The following is a 12058-nucleotide window of genomic DNA, read 5'->3' on the forward strand; positions in this document are numbered from 1 at the left end:
ATTTGATTTTTTTTTCTGTGGATTGATTTATGTTATCACATTATCACCGAAAATAACAACAACAACAACAATGATGATAATAATGAAACAAACAAACAAACAACAATGTTTAAAGCGACATTCAAATCGAATTGAATTCATTTTATTTTGGTGATAAATTTTTTTCCACATTTTGGGTGTTATATAATAATCACATAGTCGTCTATGCAAATATTTTCTCCTCCCAAACATTGGTTGGTTGTTGTTAAAATGAAAGCTTCATTTGGAATTCAGAAATGTACAACAACAAAATAAATAAGTACCATACAGACAACCAGTGTGTGTGTGAACCAAATTTTCGTTACAATTTGATTCAATTGTTTTTTTCTGTTGTTGTTGTTGTTGTTTTGTTTGCTCATTTTGTATTAGTTCCAATCAGAATTTTCTAGTTCTGGTATCATTCATTCACGATTGTCAGTTGCCTATCGCCTAACCTAAAAAAATTGATTTTTCACATATGTCGATCATCAATTCAAATTCAATAAAGAATTTTTATTTTTGGAAACTTGGCTAGCTTGATAGATTTTCCGAGTTTTCTGTTTTTTTTTTTTGTTTTGATTTTCTTCATTCTTTGTTAATTCGAATGAATCGTTCGAAACCAGATCATTGATTATTCTGGTTTTGTTTCCCAAGGACATAAGCCTGGTTTTTGGTTTCTCTGTTTCGTTGATTTATTCAATGATGATGAGTTAACACCCACCACAACCATTTTTTTTTCATTCATTCATTCATTCATATGACTTTCTAATTTGTCAGCAGTTGGTATATGTGTGTGTGTGTACATTGGATTCTCATAGATTCTATATTCAATAATATTGATCATTTTAACATTGAAAATTTTAAAAATTTTCTATTTTTATTCATTTCTTTGTTAGTTGTTAGTAATAGTGTGCAGGGAAAAAAATGAAAAACTTTTTTTTCAAAATACTTTTCAACAAAACAAGTTTTCATTTTTGTTGAAGTGAAAAGCAAGTCAAACGAAAGCTGATAAAACATTTCGATTCTTCTTTTCGTTCATCAAGTTCTTTTTTATCGTTTACCATGTTTTTTTTCTCCGATATGAAATTCTTGAAATCTAAGAAAAAGAAGAAAAATTCACAAACAAATAAAGAGAATCAATTTTGAAAAAAAATTTGTTGTGGCCTAACAAAATTGATACGGATGATTTGAATAGATTCGGGTAAAATATTCGGAGAAAAATTTTCAAGAAACTTTTTTCTCTTCTTTTTTGCTAATAATCAAATCTGAAATTGGAATTTTTTTTCTTCCTTTCTTTCTTCTTTTCGTTTTTTTTTCTTGATCAGTCCCTACGGTGGTTGATAAAAAGATAAAATAATCAATGGGAAATCTGATGGATCAAAAAAAAATGAAAAAAAAAAACGATGAATCACAAGGGAAGACGACATTTTTTGTAAAGAATTTTTTGTTTTTCAAAGAATTTCAAATGATTTTACAAAGAATATCTGTGTGTAATCCAATATTGAGGCAAATTTGAAACTTTATTGGCAATGAAAAATTCAAATTTAAAATTTTTTTTGTTGTTGAAAATGATTGGAAAATCTTTTTCATTCTTTACATTACATTTGTATTGTTGGTTTATAATTCCAATTCAAGAGACAATTTTCATCATTGACAAAAACTTTTTATCTTTTTGGCTTTTTGTTTTGTTTTGTTTTTCCATTCGACATTGAATGATTAACATATTGGAATGGATTTTTTGGATGCTATTTAAATGACTCAATCAAATGATTGATCGCTAATATACATACGGGAACAAACTCGAAAAAAATGCTCTAATGAGATTTGATTGATTAACAATCTAATTTCACAATGAAAAGTGTATCACACTTGTACTACACAATGATTACGGCTATTTTCCGTTTCAAAATTCCGGATTAAAACTAAACAAACTGATACACATACATAAATAAATAAAGTTTGTACCAAAATGAGATTTTTACATACATATTATTCCCATAGAATTAAATGAAGTAGAAAAAAATTCTCATTTGAAACTTGTTTAAGTGAAGTGTTTTTTTTTCGAATCAACTGAAAGTTTCAACTGAATTTTTGATTGAATTTTCCAGATAATTATGTGTTGTTGTTCAATGTAATGATGATGATGATGATGAAAAAAAATTTTATTCATTCATCTTTCATCAATGTCAATCGAATAAAAGTATAAAATCATTTTGATTTTGTTTCGCTATCTTTATAATAAGTATTTGTGCGTGGGTGTTTAGTGTACGCCACTGTGTAAACATATTTTTTTCCATTTTTTTTAATGGAATGGATAGCTTTCGAAGCAGATAATGACAACAACAACAATAACAAAAATGAAACGAAATAGCAAAAATCGATTAAGAAAAATTCAATTCTGACGTTGATAATTTAACTTTGCTTTTCAATTCAACCATAGTAAATAGGGAAAAGATGTAGAAAAATCTGATAAATATGATCAATTGTAAATGAAAATGCTAATCATCATTGAATGAAAAGTTGACAATATATCTTATGATGTTGATACAATCAGATTGATCATGTCTTATCATCATTATGGATCAAAAATATATCTTTTATTCATCTTCAATTCTATTTGTAGCAAAAATTTCATTTTTTTTTGACATTCATCATCATCATCATGATATCTTTGAACATTGATGATTCAGTTTTTTTTGTTAATTAAGATTTTTTTTTTTTTGAATTCCCCTACGGCCTCGAATCAAGGAATTTTTTCATTTCCTTTTTGTGTTTCTTTTTTCCGGTTCTTTTTTGTTTTGCTTTTGTTCAGTTCATTTATTGTAATTGTTGATTCTTGTTTTTTTGTTCTCGGATCATTTGATTCGCGGAATATCTGAACATCTGATTTGTTTTTCTTAATCACTTTCTTTTTCTTTTTTTTTGTCTAAAAGTTTTTCTTTTTGATTATTTTTTTTCTTCTTTTGTTTTCATTGTTGAAAATCACACAGTGATAAGGGGAAAAAAGTTTCGCTTTATTTCGAAATTTTCGATCCACACATAATGATTATATTCACATTGTTCGAATTGATAGCCATCATCCACTTAGGAAGATTGAAAATTAATTGAATCGCCGAATGACAAAACAAACTAACTAACAAAACCGAACACAACCGAATTCAATCAGAACAAAAACTAAACTAAATGAAAAAATAAACATTTCCCTTACTAAACAGAATATTGTTGAAAATAAAACATCATCATTATTTTCGATGATGACGATGATGAATAACAACAACAACAACAAATATTGATATTGAATCAACCTTCGTCCACTATGAATTAAAATATGTCAATGATTTGATTATTATTATTATAATTTTTTTTTGCATTGAAAATTATCATTGTTATTATCCAACATTGAAATATGATAAACAAGAATTTAACATTAATAAGATTCCATATAAATGTTTTGATAGTATTTTCTGTTTGCATAATAAAATGATTACAAAAATGTATGGAAATTATTTAAATCGGCTTATTCGATTGTCATCGTCATTTGATTTGATTTGATTCGATTCGATTATTTTGGATTCAAATCATTTCAAATGCTGTTTGTGTGGGTGGTGGTGGTGGTGGTTGTGGTGATATATGTTTCTCTTCGAATTATCTTTCAAAATAAAAAAAAAGATTGCGATTGTAATCCTATTGATTCCTTTGAACATTTAGAATTCTGAGTAATGAAAATGATGATGATAATGTCAATGCTATGTTTGGTTTTTAAATGAATTTATTTTCTTTCATTTTTTTTGGCCACAAGGCAAGGAGATTTATTTTTTTTTCTTACAAACAAAGTGAGGGTGGAAATACCAATAATATTATTAATGGTAATTTATTCCTGTTTAGCTTTTTTTTTTCTTCTACTGAATTCATTTCTTATTGTTTTTTTTCTAGATAAACTTTCATTTCTTTTTCTTCTTTTCTCTCTGGACTATATATATATGTAATACGTCAACTATCACTGAGATTCGTTGGCTGAGATTTTTCTTCTTTTAATGAGTTTTTCAGTTTTTTTTCAGTTGAAAAAACAAAAATTCTGTATGAATTTGACTTTATCGCAATGAAAATTTTTTTTCTTCATCTTGAACAAGAATAAGATATTCTACCAAATGTCACTTTTGGTTGTTATTCTTTCTTCTTTGTTATATAACACAAAAAAAGAATTGGAAAAGTTTCTTGGCCGATAGAATGTAATTTTCATCATCATCATCATCATCATAATTCAAGATCTGACCCCTCTTTACAATATGAAAACAACAACAACAACAACAATAAAAATTACATCTATAATTAATCTAATGGTATTAGATTTTTTTCCAACAATAATACAATAATTTTCATTATGAATTCTAATATCGTAAAACAAAACAACAACAACAACAACAAAAAACCAAGAGAAAATGAAAACACACAATGAATTTCATTTCGGAAATGTTTTTTCATGTTTTTTTTGTTGTTGTTATTTCGATATATATGAGTAGGTGGATCATTTTGTTTGGCCATGTTTACCTGAGAATCAAATGTTTTGTTTTTTCTTTCACTGTTATTTGATCGTGTTATATTATATTTAGTTTCTGAATGATCCAATATTGAAAAACAACCAGAAAACAAAATGAATATGAACATGAAATGAATATTAAATTTCTCATATTGTCATTATTTGATGATTATTATTATTTATGATTTTTTGTTTTTTGTTTTTTTTGCACAAATACAATTCATCTCTAGATCATTTTTATATCTATGGACCCTTTTTTTTCTAATAAGGGTTCAACAAAACCATCATTTCTACATGCTATTAAATGGTCGAATGGACCATTGTTTTTTGTTTTTTCGGTTGAATGTCATACTTTTGCCATTTTTTATTTGGTTCGTTTATATCTAATATTATGCACATGACATATTGAATTATCCATGGATAATGATGATAATGTTGATGAACTGGAAAATGAAAAATGATCTTGATTCGTGGACCTTTTGATTTTCTATTGATATCTTATTTGTTTTCAATAGATTTACAATTAATAAGCACTAGTCAAAAGAAAAAAAAACTACCCAAACAAACTTATCTATTTGGTTCAGATTTTTTTTTGCTTATTTCTTCACTCTTACATTATTATTAGCCGTAATCATAAATTTATGGTCGACTTAATTCAGTTGGTAAAATAGAACATTGATTCTGTTATTTCCGTTTGTATTTAAAGAAAAAAAAATGCAGAAATTTGTTTGAAATAAATGCCTGAAGAAAGAATTTTCTTTTTTATTATTATATAATCTTCACCATTTCAAAAGAAAATATTCCACTATTGTTATTATTTCAATCATAATGACAAATAATAATGATCAGAATACATAGTCAGTCAGTCATTCATTTATTCATTCATTGTCATTGTGGCCATTGACAATAAATGGATCATTAATGTTCATTTTTCATTCTTTCTTTTTTTTTTTTTATGGAGGGCGAGCGATTGTGTATTTACATTTTAGTTCATTTTCATTCGTTTATTAAAAATGAATATATTCTCATAGAATGTCCCACATATAATGATTATTAGGAAGTCAATGATTATGATTATTATGATGATTATTATTATTTGGTATGGAAATGATTGAATGAAAAAAAAACGGATGGAAACAACGAAGCAAACGAGAAAAAAAAACACCACGATATTTATGAATCGGAAAACAAATTTCCTGTAAAAATAAAGTGTATTTATGGTCGAATACAAAGAAGAAAAACAACGATAAACTAAAAAGATGTGAATCAAAAAACAGTGATTGAAATATCAATTTTTCTTCATTTATTCTTTGTTTGTTTTTTTATATATTTGGATTTCTTATTTCCACCCACACACACACACACATACATGTGAAAGAGGAAAGAGAAATTTTCTGTGCCAAAGAATTACATGACATTTTCCAAATAACGATTCATGTTTCTTTTTTTTTCGATTTTTTTTTTTGTTTCATATAAACTAAATGTTCGGAAATATTTTTTTGCTTTTCTCTCGACGGCGGGGCAAATATATATTTTGTTCACCACTTTCTCTTATCGAGATATTATAATAGCCACATAATATGTTCGATAAATTATTATTGTCAAACACACTGAAGGCAAACTGAAAAAAATTATTATTCTATATAGAATCGAAATCCAAATTTCCGTTATTTTCAAACGAAAAAAAAATAAGGGAATCAAGATTTTTGTTTTGTTTTGTTTTGTTTCGCTCTATTGAAAACTAACTAACTATTGGCCACTTGTTCGATAAACCAAACAAAAAAAAACAAACATTCTTTTTTTTGTCTCTCCCACTGAAATTGCATTTCAAAAACAATCAACAAAACAAAAAATGCTTTGGAACAAATCTATCTTTGGAAAAAAATGATGAAATTAAACAGAAAAAAAATCAATACCAATATTGTGTTCTTTTGTTTTTTTTTTTTTTTTTTTTGGTAATATAATCCTCCAATACTATCTTGATAATATTTTTGTTTTTCACAGATTTTTTTCTTTCGATTAAAAAGATTTTGTGATTTGGATTCTTATTGGAACATTATTATTATTATTATTATCATTACCACCATCATCATCATCCTCGTCTAAATAATATCATCATCATGAATCATTTGACCAGCTGTGTGACTAACTTTATTTTTATTTTCAAGTCATCATCATCGTCATTTCGATGATTTTATTTCTTTTCTTTTCTTCTTTCAAGAGCACAAAAAGAGAGAGAAGAATTCTTGTCGGTTTTTTCCATATTATTTTATATTTATATGAAATAACAACAACAACAACAAAAACCGAAAAAAAATCCGTACAATCTTGAAAATTTCATATCGAAAAGCATAAAGAGAATGTATGTACCAAAATACAGAAGAAGAAGAAGAAAAAAGAAAGAAAAAAGAATAGATTATTGGGCGGCGTACAATGTATTTTTATGGGATAAAAATCTGAACCAGATATTGAAAGTGGTCGAATAAAGCGTAATATAATGGACATTCAATTTTCGTAATTATATTATTGGCCAATTTTTTTTTTGCTTTGCTTGCTTTCAACGTTTTTTTTAATTCATTCTATTTCTCCAAATATCAAATTATTTATAATCGAATTGTTCTTGGAACAACAACAACAATGACAACCATATATAAAAAAATACAAAATATTCGTAGAACGTCATTCACCATAATACCAGTTCAATAAGTAATAACTGGAGAATAGAAAAAGAGAAAACATATTTCTGGTTTTTTTTTTTGTTGTTGAAGAAGAAAAAAATTACGATTGGCCGATAACAGCGCCATTATGAAACAAAAATTTGATTTGCCGATCGATCATATTGATGAAATGGACAAACAAACAAATAATAAAAAAACCAAATGATAAAGATTGAGATTCTTTTCTTTTCTTGACAAAATAGAATGTAATAGTATAGTAAGTGGTAGCGTATACCAGTAAAAATGTTGAAAAATGTTGTTTTGTAAATTGCTTTAGGATTTAAATTGTTGTTGTTTAGATAACGTTGTGTGATAGCTGAAATTATTATATTATGGGCGTCATCATTATACTTTTTATCATTCAGTAAATTTAAGTGTATTTTACTGGCGAAAAAATCTTTTCGGTTTTTTTATATTTTCATGAATTCAATTTCTTGAACAGCAATGGAGAGAATATTCTACAAATGGTTATTATCATTATTATTGATCCAGATGATTTTTATAATGTTGCTCCGTTTTTTAATCTTCATTCAGTTAAGACAAAACAAAAAAAAAAAAAAAGAATTCGTGTGAAAACGAATAAACAAAAAATAAAAAAGAAGAAGCAGGAATCCATTAGGGACAAAGTCGGCTATATGATGATAATGGCAATGTACAATATTCAAAGAAAAAAAAATATATGTAATTATGTAATTAGAATCTACCATCATAATCATCATCATTATCATTATAATCATCGTCGTCGAGTCCATTTAATTTTTTTTTTCTCTCTCTCTCTGTTTTTGTTGTTGCTTTTTTTATGATCTTTTTCAATGTTGTTTTTTTGACGATTTTGTTGTTGACATTTTTTTTTATCCCTCAAACATGTCACATCATATAATATTTATTATTTAGTTTTTTTTCACTACAATCTTTATCAATGACTTGAAAAAAAACAACATGAAATAAAATGAAAATTTACAGAATCAACGGTTGTTGTTGATGATTATTTCAATATCCGGAGATAATGATTGGAAAAAAACTAGTATATTTCTATAGTTTCATCATAAAAAAATTGTGGGTGTATTTTGTTCATTATCCTGTTTGATCATTATTTTTATTATTATTATTATTAATGATAATCATATAATATCGAATGTTGATTTAGTTTTCTTCATACTTTCGCTATGATGGCTGAAAAATTGTGAAACTAGAGAAAGAAAAAAAATCTGGTTATTGTTATTGAATTTCCAAAAAAATAGTTATATAATGATATCTATTGTATCTCTTCATTATCATCAGAAAGTTCACAGTACTAATTATATATGATGATATACAAATTTTACACACACACACACCGGAGTCATGTTATAAATTTTAAGGAAAGTAATAGATGGAAAACAAAATTTCAAAACTACTTTCACTTTTCACTTGGCACTTTGCATGTCATCATTATGATTTGGAACAAAAAAAAGTTTTTAAAATAAATAACAAAATTTTTTGGGATGTCAAACTTTGTTTTTTTTTTGTATATATAAAATGATTGTTAAAATGATGATGTTTCAACTTCATGTATAAAATGGATATTAGTAAATTACGTGAATTTACTTGTTTTTGTTGTTTTGGACCTTTTTTCATTCTCTTGTTGAAACATTAAAATACATTTTGCCAAACTCTTTCTTTTTTTTCACTTTTTTATTTGTTTATCGAAACAAACATTTTTTCCCATTTTTCCCATATGACAAAAATTAAATTAAATTGTCATGGATACATATTACATAACATTTACAAATAAATTTTGTGATTGGTTTTACAGTATCATTCATTGGATATAGGAAAAATTATATTTGTGACGATCCGAACCGTCACGTCATCGACGAAGGGTTCGATGGATGGTATGAGTAAAAAAACCGTTGAGTTTTGGTGTGATTAGTTTATGAAAGAACTCGTATGAAAAAATAATTGATTTTGATGGTTTTATTTGTGTTGAAATAAAATAAAGTTTTTCAAATAAGTTTAATTGTTGAATCATTTCAAAAGCCAACAGGATTCGAACCTGTGCGGGAATATCCCAATGGATTTCGACACTCTTATCAACGAACGTACTACTATAAGACAATGGGTAACACGAAAGTTTAACCAGGCCCAGTCTAATTGTTTGGAAAAAACAGAAAATATGAAAGAATTAGTGACGCAAAAAATCTCACGTTTGTTCCAAATTGACGATGAATTGGATGGTCATGGCTATGTTCAAGAGGAAATTGAAAGATATGGAACAAGTTGTGCACACTTGACAAAATATTTCAGTGGTGTAAACCACGTGGTCGCTGCAAATGATTTTAAAAAACGAGAATTACCCAAATTTGATGGGGATATCATGAAATTCCGATTTTTTATTCAAGATTTTGAAGAATTAATCTCGATCCATCCAAATATGTCTGGTCATGAAAAGCTATCAAGATTAAAATCGTTTTTGGTTGGGAATCCTCATGAATTAATTGAATGCATTGAAGGTACGGAAGATGGTTATAAGCAAGCAATCGAATTGTTAAAAAAGGAATATGCAAGTACCATTCGCATCAAGTCGGAGATCAGGAAAATGCTTGAAAATTTGCCTAAAGCTAATAAAAATAATATTGAAAGTGTCAAGTCGGTTTTCATGAAGTTGAGAAAAGTTTTTCATTTCGCCAATCAAACGAAAATGGATGATGAATTTATCAATTATTATATGAAAAGGAAAATGGCTTTATGCTGGTTCGGCGAAATACAACGTCTGTTTTCATCTACTACATCTTGTGAAGATATGTTGAATTTATTTGAAGAAGATCTTAATGGATTGAGAGAGCTTGACATTGGACGAACAACATCAAATGCGGCAGTAAATTTGAGTAATTCCAACCGAAATTCAAATAATTACGCTTGTTTAATTTGCAATGGCAGTCACAAAACTATTTATTGCAACGCTAATCTGACAAATAGTGAAAAAGAACGAATCGTAAAGAATAAGAAGTTATGTCTTCGATGTCTTCGACCAAACCATACAATCAATGAATGTCAATCACGTTATTCTTGTCGTTTTTGTCGTGGGCCTCATTCAGCTGTAATTTGTAATCAAAGAGGTACTACCAATCAATCTCAATTAATTGACCATTCATCATCAACCATTAGTGCTGCTAATCAGGGAAACGCCAACAGCAGCCTAGTGGAATGATTTTTTTTAATTGTATTATTAATGATCAGATTGTAAAAGCTTTCTTAGATACTGGAGCTGATATTACCTGTATCTCACGAAAACTTTTTAATAAATTAAAAATTGATTTAAAACAAAATTCTGTTATTAATATTAGACAATTAGATAATACAACAACATCCCTAGGCTGCGTGCTTGTTCATCTTCAAATTGGTAAAATTCAACATACGGTTAAAGCCCATGTGATCAGAAATTTGAATACTGATTTACTGTTGGGACTTGATACCAGTCAATTATTCAATCTCAAATTAAATTTGAATAATAATCAATTAACACAGAATGATATTTTACTAAATTCAAATGATTGTAATTTCAATAATTCATTTCAATCACAACAATCAAATCAACAATCAGCAAACAACAATCAACCAGTAAATCAATCAAACACTGAATTCATTATCAATCCTAATTTGAATCAACGTCAATGCTCCAATATAATTGATTTGATTGATAAACATAGAAATAGTTTTTCACAATCAAAGAATGATGTAGGATGTATCGACATAGAATCTCATCGGATTAATCTTACAAATGAAATGCCTATCTTCATTCGTCCTTATAGGACTTCACCCAAAGAAAATGAAATTATTGATCGGACGGTTCAACAACTTTTGGAAAGTAGTTTTATTAGGCCATCAACGTCACCTTATTCTTTTCCAGTAACATTAGCTGAAAAGAAGGGTGAAGGCAAAACTCGTTTATGTATCGACTACCGAAAGTTGAACCAAATCACCGTAACTGATCCACAACCAATTCCACGGATTGATGATATTCTTGATAAATTGTATGATAAAAAGTATTTCACTAAACTTGATATCAGTTCCGGTTATTGGCACATACCGATGGCCTCTGATGATGTTTACAAAACAGCTTTTTCAACACATACCGGTCATTATGAATGGACCGTTATGCCATTCGGCTTGAAGAACGCGCCTGCTACATTCCAACGCGCTCTTCGTCAAATTATTTTGAAACATCACCTCACGAATGTTGAGAATTATTTCGACGATATCATCATATTTTCGGAAACATTTGATCAACATCTTCAAGATTTAGATAAAGTTTTAACTGCATTCGAATCAGAAAATGCTAAATTCAAGCCTAATAAATGTGAATTCGCGAAAGAACAAATTGATTTCTTGGGTCATACAATTTCATTCAATTCAATTCAACCAAATAATGAAAATATCCGTGCTATAGTTGATTTTCCACAGCCTCAAGATATGAAACAGCTGCAAAGATTTTTGGGTATGGAAAATGTTTACCATAAACACATTCACAATCATGCAATGATACGTCGACCTCTGACCAATCTTTTGAAAAAAGATGTGATATGGAATTGGTCAGATCAATGTGAAAAAAGCCTTCAATAAATTGAAAGAAGAATTGGCATCTAAACCAATATTGACCATTTTTGATCCGATTAAGCCATGTATCATCTATTGCGATGCCAGTCAACAAGGCATTGGTGCTGTTTTAAAACAAAAACAAGCAAATGGTGACGAATTACCAATATCTTATTTTTCACGGAAACTTCTGAAACATGAAGAAAATTAT

General features: G+C 27.8%; 1 protein-coding gene across 1 annotated transcript in view; it reads left to right on the forward strand.

Moving 5' to 3' along the window:
• LOC113790843 (uncharacterized) overlaps positions 1-12058 on the forward strand; it is a 28535-nt gene that overhangs the window by 1302 nt on the left and 15175 nt on the right. The window lies entirely within an intron of this gene.

The sequence above is a fragment of the Dermatophagoides pteronyssinus genome, unplaced genomic scaffold (genome assembly GCF_027571235.1).
Source record: "Dermatophagoides pteronyssinus isolate colony J.1.1.1.1 unplaced genomic scaffold, Derpt_VIB-CSIC_2022.12 sq0013, whole genome shotgun sequence".
NCBI classification, from domain to species: domain Eukaryota; kingdom Metazoa; phylum Arthropoda; class Arachnida; order Sarcoptiformes; family Pyroglyphidae; genus Dermatophagoides; species Dermatophagoides pteronyssinus.